The sequence below is a fragment of the Typopeltis vanoorti genome, chromosome 16 (assembly GCF_054136105.1).
Source record: "Typopeltis vanoorti isolate ZY-2024b chromosome 16, IOZ_Tvanoo_1.0, whole genome shotgun sequence".
NCBI classification, from domain to species: domain Eukaryota; kingdom Metazoa; phylum Arthropoda; class Arachnida; order Uropygi; family Thelyphonidae; genus Typopeltis; species Typopeltis vanoorti.
The window spans coordinates 18,631,716-18,645,798 of record NC_143564.1 but is presented as its reverse complement, the minus strand read 5'-3'; the positions used below and the strand labels follow the sequence as shown (position 1 = coordinate 18,645,798).

At 37.9% G+C, this 14,083-nt stretch overlaps 1 protein-coding gene across 2 annotated transcripts in view; it reads right to left on the bottom strand.

Annotated features, from left to right (window-relative positions):
* The window catches only part of BORCS5 (BLOC-1 related complex subunit 5), a 115,736-nt gene that overhangs the window by 70,841 nt on the left and 30,812 nt on the right, over positions 1 to 14,083 (bottom strand). The gene's annotated exons all lie outside the window — the stretch shown is intronic.

Below are 14,083 nucleotides of genomic sequence, written 5' to 3'. Positions count from 1 at the left end.
AGAGTTTTATGCTACAAGTTAAGATATCTTCTAAAAAATACCTAATTGCTTTGATAGATATTATACAAATTAAACTGGTGAGTTATTTGCATAGTTCATAATGCACTTTTTTATCTTGAAACATTTCGAGATTATGGCATAAGTGGCTGAATCATATTAAAAACATAGACATTAGGAATGAACTTGACATTGCTTGCATTCAAGAATGTGACCAATGTAAGGTGGTATGGTCACTTAAATAGAATGGGAGAGGAAAGGTTAGCAAAAGAGATGTGTTGATACCAAGATAGCAGGTAAAAAGACCCAGAGGAAAACCAAGGTATATTAATTCACATCAGAAATGCCTTAGAACTAAATATTAGATATGACAATATTAGAGTGCTGACAAGTAATAGACTAATTTGGAGGAAAACTGTTGAAAGGAGATTAATAATAACTTAATCATGTGTCACAGTCATAATAGCCTGAATACCCCCTTGAGGGTACATATCAGGAAATTGATGATTATGTAGCTTAGTTTAGTTGTTCATCTGGATTATTTATGTGCAATCTATCCTACAAGTATTCCATATAACAATTTACATTGTGTTTATTTTTTCTAATTTTATTTGCCTTTTCCCTGATAATGCACTAGCTTTTTATTAGCTGAAGTTTGAAAGTAATTTAAATTTTTCAAGTACAGGCTGCCAGCTTGTTAGTAGAGTTCAATGGCAGGGCAGTTGTGTACAGCTTCTGGACATGCAATTTTAATAATGATGATATTTTAATTCCAACCATGTATCTCGTGATTTCCATAAGATACATGGCTAAAGCTGGAGGGTTAGTAGCTTGAATGTCTAACTCTTGCTTGATCCCACTTTTTCACTGTGCAATGCTTACACACCTTGGATATATTACTTCATTCGCCTATTTCTAGGTTTTTGTCAAAAGAGAGCAGTTGTGATTACTTTCCGTGACTGGGATGAAGTTGCAGTTTTGTGTACGGTCTCTACCCAATGCGAGCATTTTATGCTACAAGTTAAGATACCTTCTAAAAAATACCTAATTGTTTTGATAGTTATTACTGAGATTATACAAGTTGAACTGGTGAGTTATTTGTGTAGTTCATAATGTATTTCATATCTTGAAACATTTCAAGATTTTTATATCATTTAGAAAATGCTTGCAGGCTCTTCTTTTGATTCTTTTTATTTTTTATATATTTTATCTTCTTATATTTTTTATATGTTAGATTACACACACATATCACAGCAGCAGAATCTGATTCTGATGAAGAATACATACTGAGAATGAACATAGGTGACTCAGATATGGAGATGCCTAGCTTGGAAAATGTTCAATGCTAATAAGCAGGCCTGTTTTGGAACTGAAAGTCTGTGTGCCTTGCGAAACAGAAAGTGGTTATATTTGTGATTTTCTTTTGTACAGTGGGAAAGGAACATCTTCAAATCTTTCCATGCCTACTGGCACATAAGGCTGTGGAAAAGGAACAGTATACAATAGAAATTATAATGCTTTACCAGTTAGCACTAAAAGTGTTCTTCCCCTGATGGACTGTTTTTTGGGTAAAGTTACTGCATGACAGTGGATAATTGGTATATGTTACCAGATCTTGCAGACTTACTTGTAAAAGAGAAAACTGATATTTATGGCAATGAACAGTAATAGAAAAGGTCTTCCAGAGGAACTTAGAAAAGATAAGCTGAAAAATGGCAATGTATCAAAAAAAAAAAAAAAATGTACCATATAGGTCAAAAAATTGCCCAGCTGAAGAGTTAATTCTTCTGCCATTTCATTTCTGTTCTTCAATTCTGCTAAGGATGAGTGTGTTCCAGAAACTGATTTAGGGAATGCAACACAAGAAAGTGAGGCTTGGACACTGGATCAAAAGCAATGTCCAATTCTACACATTCCTTAGAGGAGGTATTATCTAGCTTTGACAGTTCAGTAATCCTTGATCATCTTTAATTTTTAACTTTATTTTTCCAATATAACTTTTATAGTAAGCAAAGTTATTACCCATAAATATTTTAAATGGTCATAATCTAGCAGATTGGGTAAAGCACTTGCTATCACAATCTCACTATAGAAAGTATTTTTAACTTGGGTATAATTATGTTAAAGATACCAAGCAATTTTAAACCTGGTTTTACTCCATTTTTCCCAAGTGAGCAAACAGACAAAATGTCAAGTTTGCGCCTGCAATTGATGCAAGACTAGCTGGTCCCACAGGTAGTGCAAGACCAAGGCAACTCGTGGTAAAGGTGGAGCAAGCTCTGATCACTAATCTTAATATTTACCCTTAATGCCAAAACACATCTCCAAGAAGGGAATGTATGATGTTTTGTATTAAAGGCAAGGGGCCACTACCCAGACCGGTTTTGACCTTTATTGAGGTCTCATCAGTGGGAGCCAGGCTAGAAATACCAAGATTTAGTAATGCAGAGCTTATAAGTATTTTACCAAAACAAGTTACCATAAGGTGTTTTAATCTTATTAAATAAAAATCTCAGGAGGAGATCTAAATGTAAAAAGTATTTTTAACTTGGGTATAATTATGTTAAAGATACCAAGCAATTTTAAACCTGGTTTTACTCCATTTTTCCCAAGTGAGCAAACCTTTAATACAAAACATCATACATCCCCTTCTTGGAGATGTGTTTTGGCATTAAGGGTATATATTAAGATTAGTGATCAGAGCTTGCTCCACCTTTACCACGAGTTGCCTTGGTCTTGCACTACCTGTGGGACCAGCTAGTCTTGCATCAATTGCAGGCGCAAACTTGACATTTTGTCTGTTTGCTCACTTGGGAAAAATGGAGTAAAACCAGGTTTAAAATTGCTTGGTATCTTTAACACAATCTCACTGATAGTTCACTTGCTTATCAGAATACGCAATACCCATTTTACAAACACTGGATCCCTTCTCACCAGTAAATATATTTAAAAAGTATACAGATAATGGTTTTTTTTTTAGTAAACTCAAATCAAATTGAAAATACCTGAAAAAGGTTCCTCATGTCACAGATAGGAATCAAACCAAGATTTTTTCAACCAAAGGGTTTCAGTGAAACTGACTGAGCTCAGAAGCTCAAAAGATACATTAATTTGCAGTAACACTTTCTAGAGAGAGAGAAATGGAAAAGAGATGCTCATCTACTGCACCCCTTTTGCTAGAGGATTCTACCGGACGACAACAACGATGAACACTTTCTAAAAGAAATATTAATTAAATAATGTTGGAAAGACATGACGTTGCAACAAGTATACGAGCGTGCTAGGTCTGTGTGCATGCACACACGACAATCAAAACAAGATGGCAGAAATGAGAACATTGTTCATATGCACAGCTTTCCAATTTCCACTTTTCAGGCAACAAGATTCGGGTTCACTATGTCAACCCGAAAAAAAACTCAAACTGTCCTGTTTTTGAAAAAAATTACGACAATATCTTCTAGAATGAACAGGACATTGTAGAAAACTTAAATAGTGGGAAATATAAGATGAAATATATTGGGTTTATTTGACCTTATTAATATAATTAAATAAAACAGACTAGTTTTGCCACACATACTTGTGGCTTCTTCTGGGTTAGGATCAGGATGGGGGGAAAAAAAAAAAAATTACCATAAACAGATAACATGGACAACATTACTAAAATACTGAAACATGTAGGAGCTGTTACAAGTTAAAAACAGAAAACACGTGGAGTGTGGAAGCCTGCACAGATCAGCTATTGTTCATTCATGTGTGCACAATAGTTGACCAAAATGTTAGTCTGATGTGGGAAAAAATTTAATGGACGATATCCAAATATCACATAGAATCATTCCTTGGTTTCTATAGAGTGCCTTATGAGGCAATGACCATAGTAAATTCTTTTTATGTTGCAGACAGTGAAGTTGTCCTCTATGTAAGGCATGGGATAAGAGCTCCAAGCTCTTATTCCATTCAATGTTATGAGTGTGTGTAGAAAAATTTGAAAAGCTAAACCTTGGCTATCTTCTCTGTTGTTATTAACATCTCCAATGTGCTCTTTCTGTCTGATTTCCAAACTTCTAGATGTCTGCCCTATGTAAGAAAGGCCACAAGAACATGAAATATTATAAGTCTCAGGATGTTTGTTGAAGGGGTTGTGGTTTTTAGGTGAATGTAATAAACCTTGTATAGTCAAAATGGCTTGAAAGTCATGTCATGAGATTTGAGGAAGCTGGCGATCTTTTGTGAGAAAGTCTACCAATATAAAGGATGGAAAGAGAACTTCTGTAGAGAATGTTGTGTTGAGATTTTGCTGTGGAGCAGGAGTAGAGAATAGTATTCTTTGTACCATTTTCTTAGAATACCCTCTGTGCACGAATAGTTGGAGTAGAGAATGCAATTCTTCCTTCAGTTTATATTCATCTCTTATAATAGAGATTGCTCTTTACGTGTGTATTATAGTTTTTATGATATAAGGTGCAAAGAGGATGAATGTGGGTAACGAACAGTATGAGTGGGCTTGAGGTATATGCTAAGAGAGAAACTTCCTTCGGCTTCCCCCCATTGAAATAAAAAAAAATCTAGGAAAGGCAGTTTTCTTTCTCTTTCGAGTTTCCAAAATGAATTTTGTTTTATGGTGGAAGTAGCTGATAGACAAAAGAAAATCATCCAGCTGTGTAAAACTGTATTTCCAGATAATAAAGACATCATCTACATATCTCCACCATATCAAAGGCTTTTGTTTGAAGATGTGAGGAAATGTTTTTCCAAGTTTGTCATGAATAAGTCAGCATGTGAAGGAAAGAGGAGACTTCCCATTGCAAGGCCAAATAGATGCTTGTAACATTTCCCATTCCATCTGAAATAATTGGAGTGGAGGCAATGCCTAAAACGTTGAGCAGTGTCAGGAGGGAACAGACCGTCCACAACTCGCATAAATCCAATATATTTCTTCTTATAATTTGATTTTACTCATCGAAAATCTACACATTCATCATTAAAGGTGGGAAGACAATCAATAGATTACTGATATAAAACAGTGTATAAAATGAGGAAAGCTCATTTATACAAGAAAAATAGTGCAATATGTCAACAAGCACAGTCCCGAAATGGTGGTATTTTGACTTTCACCATATTGGGTTGCTCAGAAAGCAATTAATGGAACAGGGTATTACAGTCATGATATACTTATATTCACTTGACTAGAATGTTTTTTTTTTTTTTTCTGTTTTTTGCATTTTAGTATAATTGCTGTTGACATTTATTACTACTAGAATAACTGTCAACAACAATTATACAAAAAATAATGTTGAAGCATATGTACAGACAAAGCCAATCTGTTGGAGCGTCATGCTCATTAAACACCAAACCTGCATTGAATACATTTATATGTCAATGATTACATGTTAGTTCAACTCCCAGACAGTTCTTGCATGCTTCATAGCTCCTACTACCGTCTGGCTGAATTTTCACGCTTTTAAAATGTAACGTGCTTAGTCTGGTGGTGATTGTGGTTATTTCTCTATTTTCATTCTTCTTCTTGATGTTTGTTTTACCAATCTTACTTTGGTGACAGAGTTAGCATCAGTTAGTGATAGTGGGTCTAATTTTTAAGGTAATTGTCTTGTTTCTTTGGCTAGACTGTCTGCTCTTTAATTGCCTTCAATATTTACATAAGCTAGTATCCATTTCAGTATACAGTTCCTATTTTTTAAATTTAACGTTGTTAGTTGTTCATGAATTTTGCTTTTCCATTTTTTAATGCTTAAAGTGCAGATTTAGAATTGCTGTAGACAGTTATTCTTTCTGTAATGTTTATTACTGGATTAGAGAGAACTTGAGAGTTGTTTGTATGGCTGTTAATTCATAAGTGAAGTTTGAAGCTATTTTGCCAGCTGTGGTTTTAATTTGCATTTCCTCGCTTCCAGGTAGAGTTAGAAAAACCACTGAACCTCCTTGGTTGAGTGCTTCATCAAATGATCCATCAGTGTAGCCAATGACATAGTTTAGATTATTTAAATGATGTAGTGTCAAGTACTTTTCTTTTATTTTCTTCCTGTGAATCCTTTTGTGAACAAGGTTCGAGGAGATTTAAGTTTATTGTGTTTTTTGGTAGAATAGTGGAAAAGAATGGCTCTTTGCTTATTTCAATGGATAGGTGCTCTAAGTCAATCTGTTTTCTAATTTCTTGATCATATTGTAATGTAGATGATCTCTGTAGTCTAGACTTTCTTGTCCAGGCAACGAAAGTCCTGAGTGAGTCAGGAGAGAGTGCTGATTCTGTTAGTGAATTTAACTGTGGAGAGTTTTCTTCTGTCTTCTAGTATGTGAAGCACACACTCTTGTTGAGCTTTTAAATTATTTGTGGATGAGACTGCACTATGATAATTTTTGCTGCTCTTGATTGTATTCTGTCAATAATAATAAATTTAGTTTAATCCTTTATCGAAGTGTAAGCAAACAAAGTTTGCGCCTGAAAATATCTTCACGACTGAGGTAAGGTGGTACATCCGTTGGCACAAAGGTGGACCAAGCTCTCATTACTTCTTGTCTCAGTATCTCCCATAATGCAAAGCACATCTCCTTGCGGACGTTTTGCATTAAGAGAAGGGCCACTAACCTTTGCTACAAGTTGCCAACGGATGTACCACCTTACCTCAATCCTGAAGATATTTTCGGGTGTAAACTTCGTTTGCTTACACTTGGATAAAGGATTAAACTAAATTTATTATAGTCTAACCAAGTGCAAAATAAACTTCCAACATCTTTCTCTAAATCCAGAGTAATTTAATAATAAGGTGGTACACCTGTTGTCTGCCTTAGTATTACCACTCTGGGTCTGCCTCACGCTGACGAGACCTCAATAAAGCGGTCTGGGTAGTGGCCCTTCCCTTAATGCATAGCAGTATACATGTCCGCAAGGAAATGTGCTATGCATTATGGGAGATACTGAGACAAGGCGTGATGAGAGCTTGGTCTACCTTTCGCTACAAGTTGCCAATGGATGTACCACCTTACCTCAGTCCTGAAGATATTTTCAGGTGCAAAGTTTGTTTACTTATACTTGGATAAAGGATTAAACTAAATTTATTATAAGTCTAACCAAGTGCAAAATAAACTTCCAACATCTTTCTCTGTATTCTGTCAAGTTTTTCTTTTGAGCTAGTAGAAGCTGGAGCCCAGATTGATGAGGCATATTCCATAGTGGGTTGTATGAGAGCCGTATATGTAGTTTTGAGTGTCTTCGGTTTTACACCCCACTTTGTTCCACAAAGCCTTTTGATGATATTAAGCTTTTTAAGAGCTTTATTAGATAGATTTGTAATATGAGTTGTAAATCTCAGTTCAGTGTCTAGAGTTAGGCTAGACTGTCTGCTCTTTCATTGCCTTCAATATTTACATGGGCTAGTATCCATTGCAGTATACAGTTCTTATTTTTCAAATTTAACGTTAGGCCTAAGTATTTTGGAGACTGTTTTTTTCTATTTTGATATTATATATTTTGATTTGAGGGTTGTAATTGTGTCTATTTTTTCTATCAGTGGAGAAGATGATCAGTTTTGTTTTTTCTGGGTTTATCTAGTTTAAGTTCCTTTGCCCATCTTTCTAAGCCTTTTATTGAATTATTTAGGACTTTTTCAGATTGTTGATGATTACTGCTTGTGTGCCAGATTGCTATATCATCTGCATAGCATGCTATTTTTGTGTCATTTATGTGAGGATGGATATTGTTCATATAGATGAGATATAGGAGTGGGTTTAAAACACTGTGGGACTGCAGCCCAAGTTCAATGCATGATGCACATTGGAATAAATTCCATTAACTTTTACTTACATTTTTCTTCCTTTCATGAAATCCAAATTAATGTACCCCCCCCTTATTCCTGTATCGTATGCAATTTTTATTAATTTTTGTCTCCAGACACGATCGTAGGCAGCTGTGAGATCCAAGAATATTGCTGTCGTCTTCTTTGGTGGTTTTTCTTGAAAGCCATCTATGACTGATTGGCAAAGATAAAATAATTGATCTTCTGTAGTGTGTTGAGACCTGTATGCAATTTGGTAGAAGTTGATCTTCTTATTTTCTAAGAGCCAATTCATAAGTCTGGTATGTATTATTCTTTCGTTTAGTTTACAGAGAGTGCTACTCAAAGCTATTTGTCTGTAGCTTTTACAGTCACTAGGATTTTTATTAGGTTTTAATAAGGGTAAGAAATATATACACGTTTGCACAAGAATAATGTTTAATTTGCCAAATATTTCGCTCTGAATATTACAGACCATCTTCAGTGGCTACATAGGAATAGTTTTAAAAAAATACAGTGGAATATGAACAGTTGATCATTCACACATAGAACGAGCTGCGTGATGTCACATCACTAAGTATTAGAAGAGTAAACATTTTTAAAGTCATAATTAAAGATATTAGTCATAATTCCTCAGGGGCTCACTTTAGTGAGTACGGGTGTGGCAAACCAGAGGTACCTGATGCTGGACCATGCCTTACTTCATGTAATATACATCTGTTATATTATCTGTAGACTGATCCCTCCTCTTCCTCCCTTGATTCTTTCTTTCTTCTCTTCTTGCTCCTTCCCCCGAATGCTATTAGAGTATTCGAGGGGAATCTTTCCTATTTTTCTATGTCATTTCGTCTTGTGCTAACAGGACATTATCAAACACTGTAACATGATCAGGCCATCAAAAAATGTTCATACCGCATCGTCCATCGCGTGGGTTACCAAGGGACGCGTTCGGGTTTTAGGCAGAGGGACCTGTTCGAAAAATATGTTACAGTCTCCCTTAGACACCACTCTGCTAGAGGAAACTTCATCAATGGGCCCGCTACCCATTTGGGGAGGTGTTTAGGGGCAGCGCAAAGAAATGGTTCTGCAAAAGGACGGAAATGGCAACGACAACGGCACCAGACTATGGCTTTAGGCAACTGAAACATCTTCTCTCTGACAGAGAAGGAGTTGGAACTGGTTGAGGAAGCCGAGCGCTACCGGCTAGACTTAGTCGGGCTTTCTTCAACTAAGAGGAGAGGCTCTGGAACTGTCGACCTGGATAAGGGGTGGAAGCTCTGCTACTCTGGTGTGAGCCCGACAATGTCTGCTCAGGCAGGTGTGGGGGATACTCACAAGCCCCCAGCTGTCAGACTGTGTTGCTGAGTGGATCCCATTGAGGGGATGGGTATGTATGTTAAGGCTTCAGATGAAAAACCATGATTTGGCTGTGGTGCAAGCCTATGCACCTAATCTGGAGTCAGAATACTCTGCCTTCCTAGAGGAAGTGGATGCTGCTTTTGACAGAGTGGCAGACATGGAATCAGTCCTGCTAATGGGTGACTTTAATGCACATGTTGGAACAGATGACCAGACATGGAGGGGTGTGGTTGGGAGGAATGGTGCCCCTGACCTTAACGCGAATGGGTTGAAATTATTGGACTTCTGCTGTACTAACAGCTTGTCCATAATGAATACCTTCTTCCAGCACCGAGAAGTCCATAAGTATACTTGGTACAGGGATACACTGAACAAAGGTCTCTGATTGACTTCTTTATAGTCTCAGCAGACCTATTTTCCTCAGTGTTGGACGTTCATGTGAGAAGAGGGGAGAATTGTCAACTGACCACCACCTTGTTGTGTGCACTCTACGGCTTCAGAAACCAGATGCTACCATCAACGCTGGTAGGCCTAAGTAGCTATACCGCATGAAATGGGAGACATTGGAAAATGAGGCTGTGAGGAAGAATTTTGCAGATGACATTTCCTCTAGGTTCAAAGAGATTCCCAAGCATACTGCAGATGTTGAGGAGGAATGGAAGCTGTTCAGAACAGCTGTCACTGCCTCTGCACTCTCATGGTGTGGCAGAAAGCGGCTCAGCGTGGCAACTAGCAGTGAGAAAAGGACACCTTGGTGGAACCAAGAAGTCCGAAAAACTGCCCGGGCAAAAAAGGAGTCCTACCTAACATGGCTTAGAGTCAGGTCACCTGAGATGCGTTTGCGGTATGCTGAGGCACGAAAAGCTGCTGCTAAGGCAGTAAAGACAGCAAAGCAGAAGGCTTGGGAATCCTTTAGAGAAAGATTAGACTCATCCTATGCAAATGCAAACAAAGTATTCTGGCAGACCATCTGCTGCCTTCGAGGGAGGAAATCGTGCTCAGCAAGGGCAATTAAGGCCTCTGATGGTGCACTTTTAACAACCGCGATATCCTCCACAGATGGAGGGAATACTTTGAGTCTTCTTAACCCAGGTGGCCCAGCAGTTGTGGACATCCAAGAGGTGCAGATCGAGCCAATGACTAGTCTCACAGCAGAAGAGGTCCATTTAGCAATAAAATCGCTAAAATCGGGCAAGGCTGCTGGCGATGATGAAATTCGGCCCGAAATGCTAAAAGCCTTAAATCGAGACGGTGTTCTCTGGCTGACTCGAGTGTGTCAGGCTGCTTGGATATCTGGGCGAGCACCAAAGCAATGGCAGACAGGGATAATAATACCAGTCTTTAAGAAGGGAGACCAGAAGGATTGCAGTAACTATTGTGGCATCTCTCTGCTCAGCCTGCCTGGGAAAGTGTATGCTAAGTGCTTGGAAAGACGGTGCAGGAGCATAGTTGAGTCAAAGTTCCAGGAAGAACAATGTGGCTTTCGTCCTGGTAGAAGCACAACTGACCAAATCTTCACTTTAAGGCAAGTCTTTGAGAAATCTTGCGAATATGCCAAGAATGTCTACACGTTTTGTGGACTTGGAGAAGGCATATGACCGGGTTCCTCGGGATAAGCTTTGGCAAGTAGTACAGGAGTATGGAGTGGATGGTCAACTATTAGCTGCCATCAAGTCCCTGTATGAATGCCCAGAGTTTTGTGTCAGGGTAAACAGCACAAAGTCTGAACCTTTCACAGTCTCCGTTGGCCTCCGCTAAGGGGGGTGTTCTGTCACCCCTCCTTTTCATAATATTTATGGACTGGATTGATAGGCACAGCCGAGGCAGTGAGTGTGTCAGAATTGGAAAATGTAGCATTGGACGTCTGCTTTTTTGCAGATGACCTAGTTCTGCTTAGCTCTTCCACAGATTACCTCCAGCAGACCCTGGATAGGTTTGTAGCTGTTTGTGCAGACGCCGGAATGAAGATCAGTGTGGCCAAAACTGAAGCATTTGTGGTCTCAAGACAACCATCCCAGTGCACTCTCAATGTAAGTGGAGTCCCAATGAGACAGGTGGAGAAGTTTAAATACCTTGGGTCCATATTCACGACTGATGGAAAATGGGACGTAGAGCTAGATACTCAAATTGGCTTAGCAAGCTCAATATTGCAGGAGCTTGGACGTTTGGTAGTATTGAAGCAGGAGTTAAGCCAGAAGGCAAAGCTGGCTGTCTTCAATACAGTCTATGTCCTCATCCTCACCTATGGTCATGAGAGTTGGGTAATGACCGAAAGAATGCGGACACGAATCCAAGCGGCTGAAATGAGGTTCCTTCGAGGGGTTGCGGGGCTGACAAAACTTGACAGTCAGAAGCTCTGCAATTTGGGAAACCCTCAATACTCAACCGCTGCTTCTCTGTGTTGAGAGATCACAGTTACGTTGGTACGGGCACCTGGTCAGAATGCCACAAGAGGCTCCCTCAGCAGGCCCTCTTTGCCAAGCCAGAGGGTGGGAGGCTACGTGGAAGGCCAAGGACTTGCTGGATAGATTATATCCAAAACCTTGGGTGGACACGTTTGGGAATCCCACCAGAACACCTGAGCTTGGTGGCAGAGGATTGTGACCATTGGAAGTTCCTCTTGCAGCTGTTGCCCCCACAACCCAATTAGGAAAAGTGGGCCTTGAAGATGTATGTATGTAATTAAAGATATTAATTCAGAAATTCATATAATAATCTTAAACAACATTAGACTAATATAGGAAATTTACAAAAAAAAAAAAATTAAATAAATTAAAAAAAATAATGTGTTATCTTGATTAAACTTGCCCCAATTTTTGATATAGATATAGTTATTACGATTCAAGTTAGGACGTCGAAGTAAGGCCTCCATACTTTCTTTAAATAAACTTTCGAATTTGTAGCGACATCTGTGTAGGAGGAAAGTCTTGGACCAAAGGATGTTGTGGCTTGTTTCTAATCCATGCTGAGCTAATCCAGATTTCTCAGGTTTGTTGTGTTGAATTGATGACTGATGCTCTTGAATTCTTTTTTCTATAGACCATCCAATTTGTCCAAAGTAAGAAAGATTACAATTACAAGGAACCTGATACACACCTAGAGACAAGGTTGAGCGTTTATCTTTAGATGAAGGAAAATGGGTGGATAATTTGTCAATAGGTGTATAAGTGGCTGTTATATCTGAAGAAATATGAAATTAAGCCAAAATGAAAGAGGAGATAGACTTTTGGAGTTCTGCCACCAATTCAATCTGATCATTACTAATACCTGGTATGAGGTACCAAAAAGAATAAGGTATACTTGGAAAATGCCAGGGGATATAGGAAGGTACCAAATAGATTATATTATGACAAGAAATAGATTTAAAAATCAAGTAAAATCATGCAAAAGTTACCCGGGAGCTGATGTTGATAGTGACCACCATTAGGCCCAAATGGAACATAAGTAATCTGAAAACAGAGGAAAACCATAGAAACTATAAACAGCCAACTGATGAAAGCATTAAAACTGGAGAGAGAGAGAGAGGGAGGGAAAAGAAAAACATAGAGGAAAAATGGACTCATTTGAAGGATACAATCATCAAGGCTGCCAATGACTGCATAGGATTAAGGAAGAAGCAAATAAAAAAAACCATGATCACCCAGGACATTCTAGATCTAATAGATGAAAGAAGAAAATACAAAACCTCCCTAAAGGAAGAAAGCAAAGACAAATATAAACAGAAAAAATATGATAAACAAAGTGTAAAGAAGCAAAAGAACAATGGTATACAGAGAAATGTAAAAGAAATAGAAGATCTAACAAAGACTGGAAGAATCGATAAAGCTTATAACATTATAAAAAGGAATAAGCCAGCAAAACAAGACAAGAAGTACAATTATCAAAAATAAACAGGGGAACATACTTATAGATAAGGAAGAAATTTCAGAAAGATGGAAGGAGTACTTAGAAGATCTATATAATGGAAAAGATCTAGATGCCAAGGCTATAGAAGATGAAACAAGACTTGATACGGAAGAAATTGGTCCAACTATATTAAAAGATGAATTTGAATGGGCACTGAATGAATTGTCAGCCAACAAGGCACCAGGCACTGATAACATCCCCTCAGAATTAATAAAATACTCAGGAAACATAACTAAGTCATACCTTTTCAAGATCATAAAGGATATTTATGAAACAGGGATCATCCCCAAAGACTTTACACAATGCTCTATCATACCCATTCCTAAAGTAAATAATGCAAACAAGTGTGAAAATCATCGAACAGTAAGCTTAATATCACATGCTTCGAAAATACTACTCAAAATTATACAAAAAAGACTAACAAAGAAGGTTGAAGAATAGGTTGGCAATGACCAGTTTGGATTCAGGAGACAGCAGGGGACAAGAGAAGCAATCCTAGCTCTAAGAACAGTTACTGAAAGAAGATTGGAGAAGAATCAAAATGCTCTGATAGTCTTTCTTGACTTGGAGAAAGCCTTTGAAAGTATTGACTGAAATCATATGTTTCACCTCCTAAAAACAATAAAGGTAGATTGGAGAGATAGAAGGCTCATATTTAATCTTTACAAGCATCAAGAAGCCCTAATAGAAGCAGCCAGCTATCTTCAGAGGGATAGGTTCTAAATTGTATTAGTAGTAGTTTTGAAATTTTCCTGCACTTTTTGTCTTCTTTGTTGTATTGCAGCTTGCTTGCATTAGAGTAATGTTTGGCTAGTAAATTTGTTTATTATTTGGTTCCTGAGGAGACTGTGTTTGAAGACTGATCAGTATCCGGAAGTGTTGCATTGTTGAATAATCTGATGTTCAGTGTTGTCAGTCTTTTCTTGGGTCTAGTCTATTGCAGAATTCTTCCCACTTTTTTTTGTTTGCAGTTAGAAATTTCATCTTCTATGTTTTGAGTTAATTCTATTAACTTCTTTCTGTTGTCTTCTGTA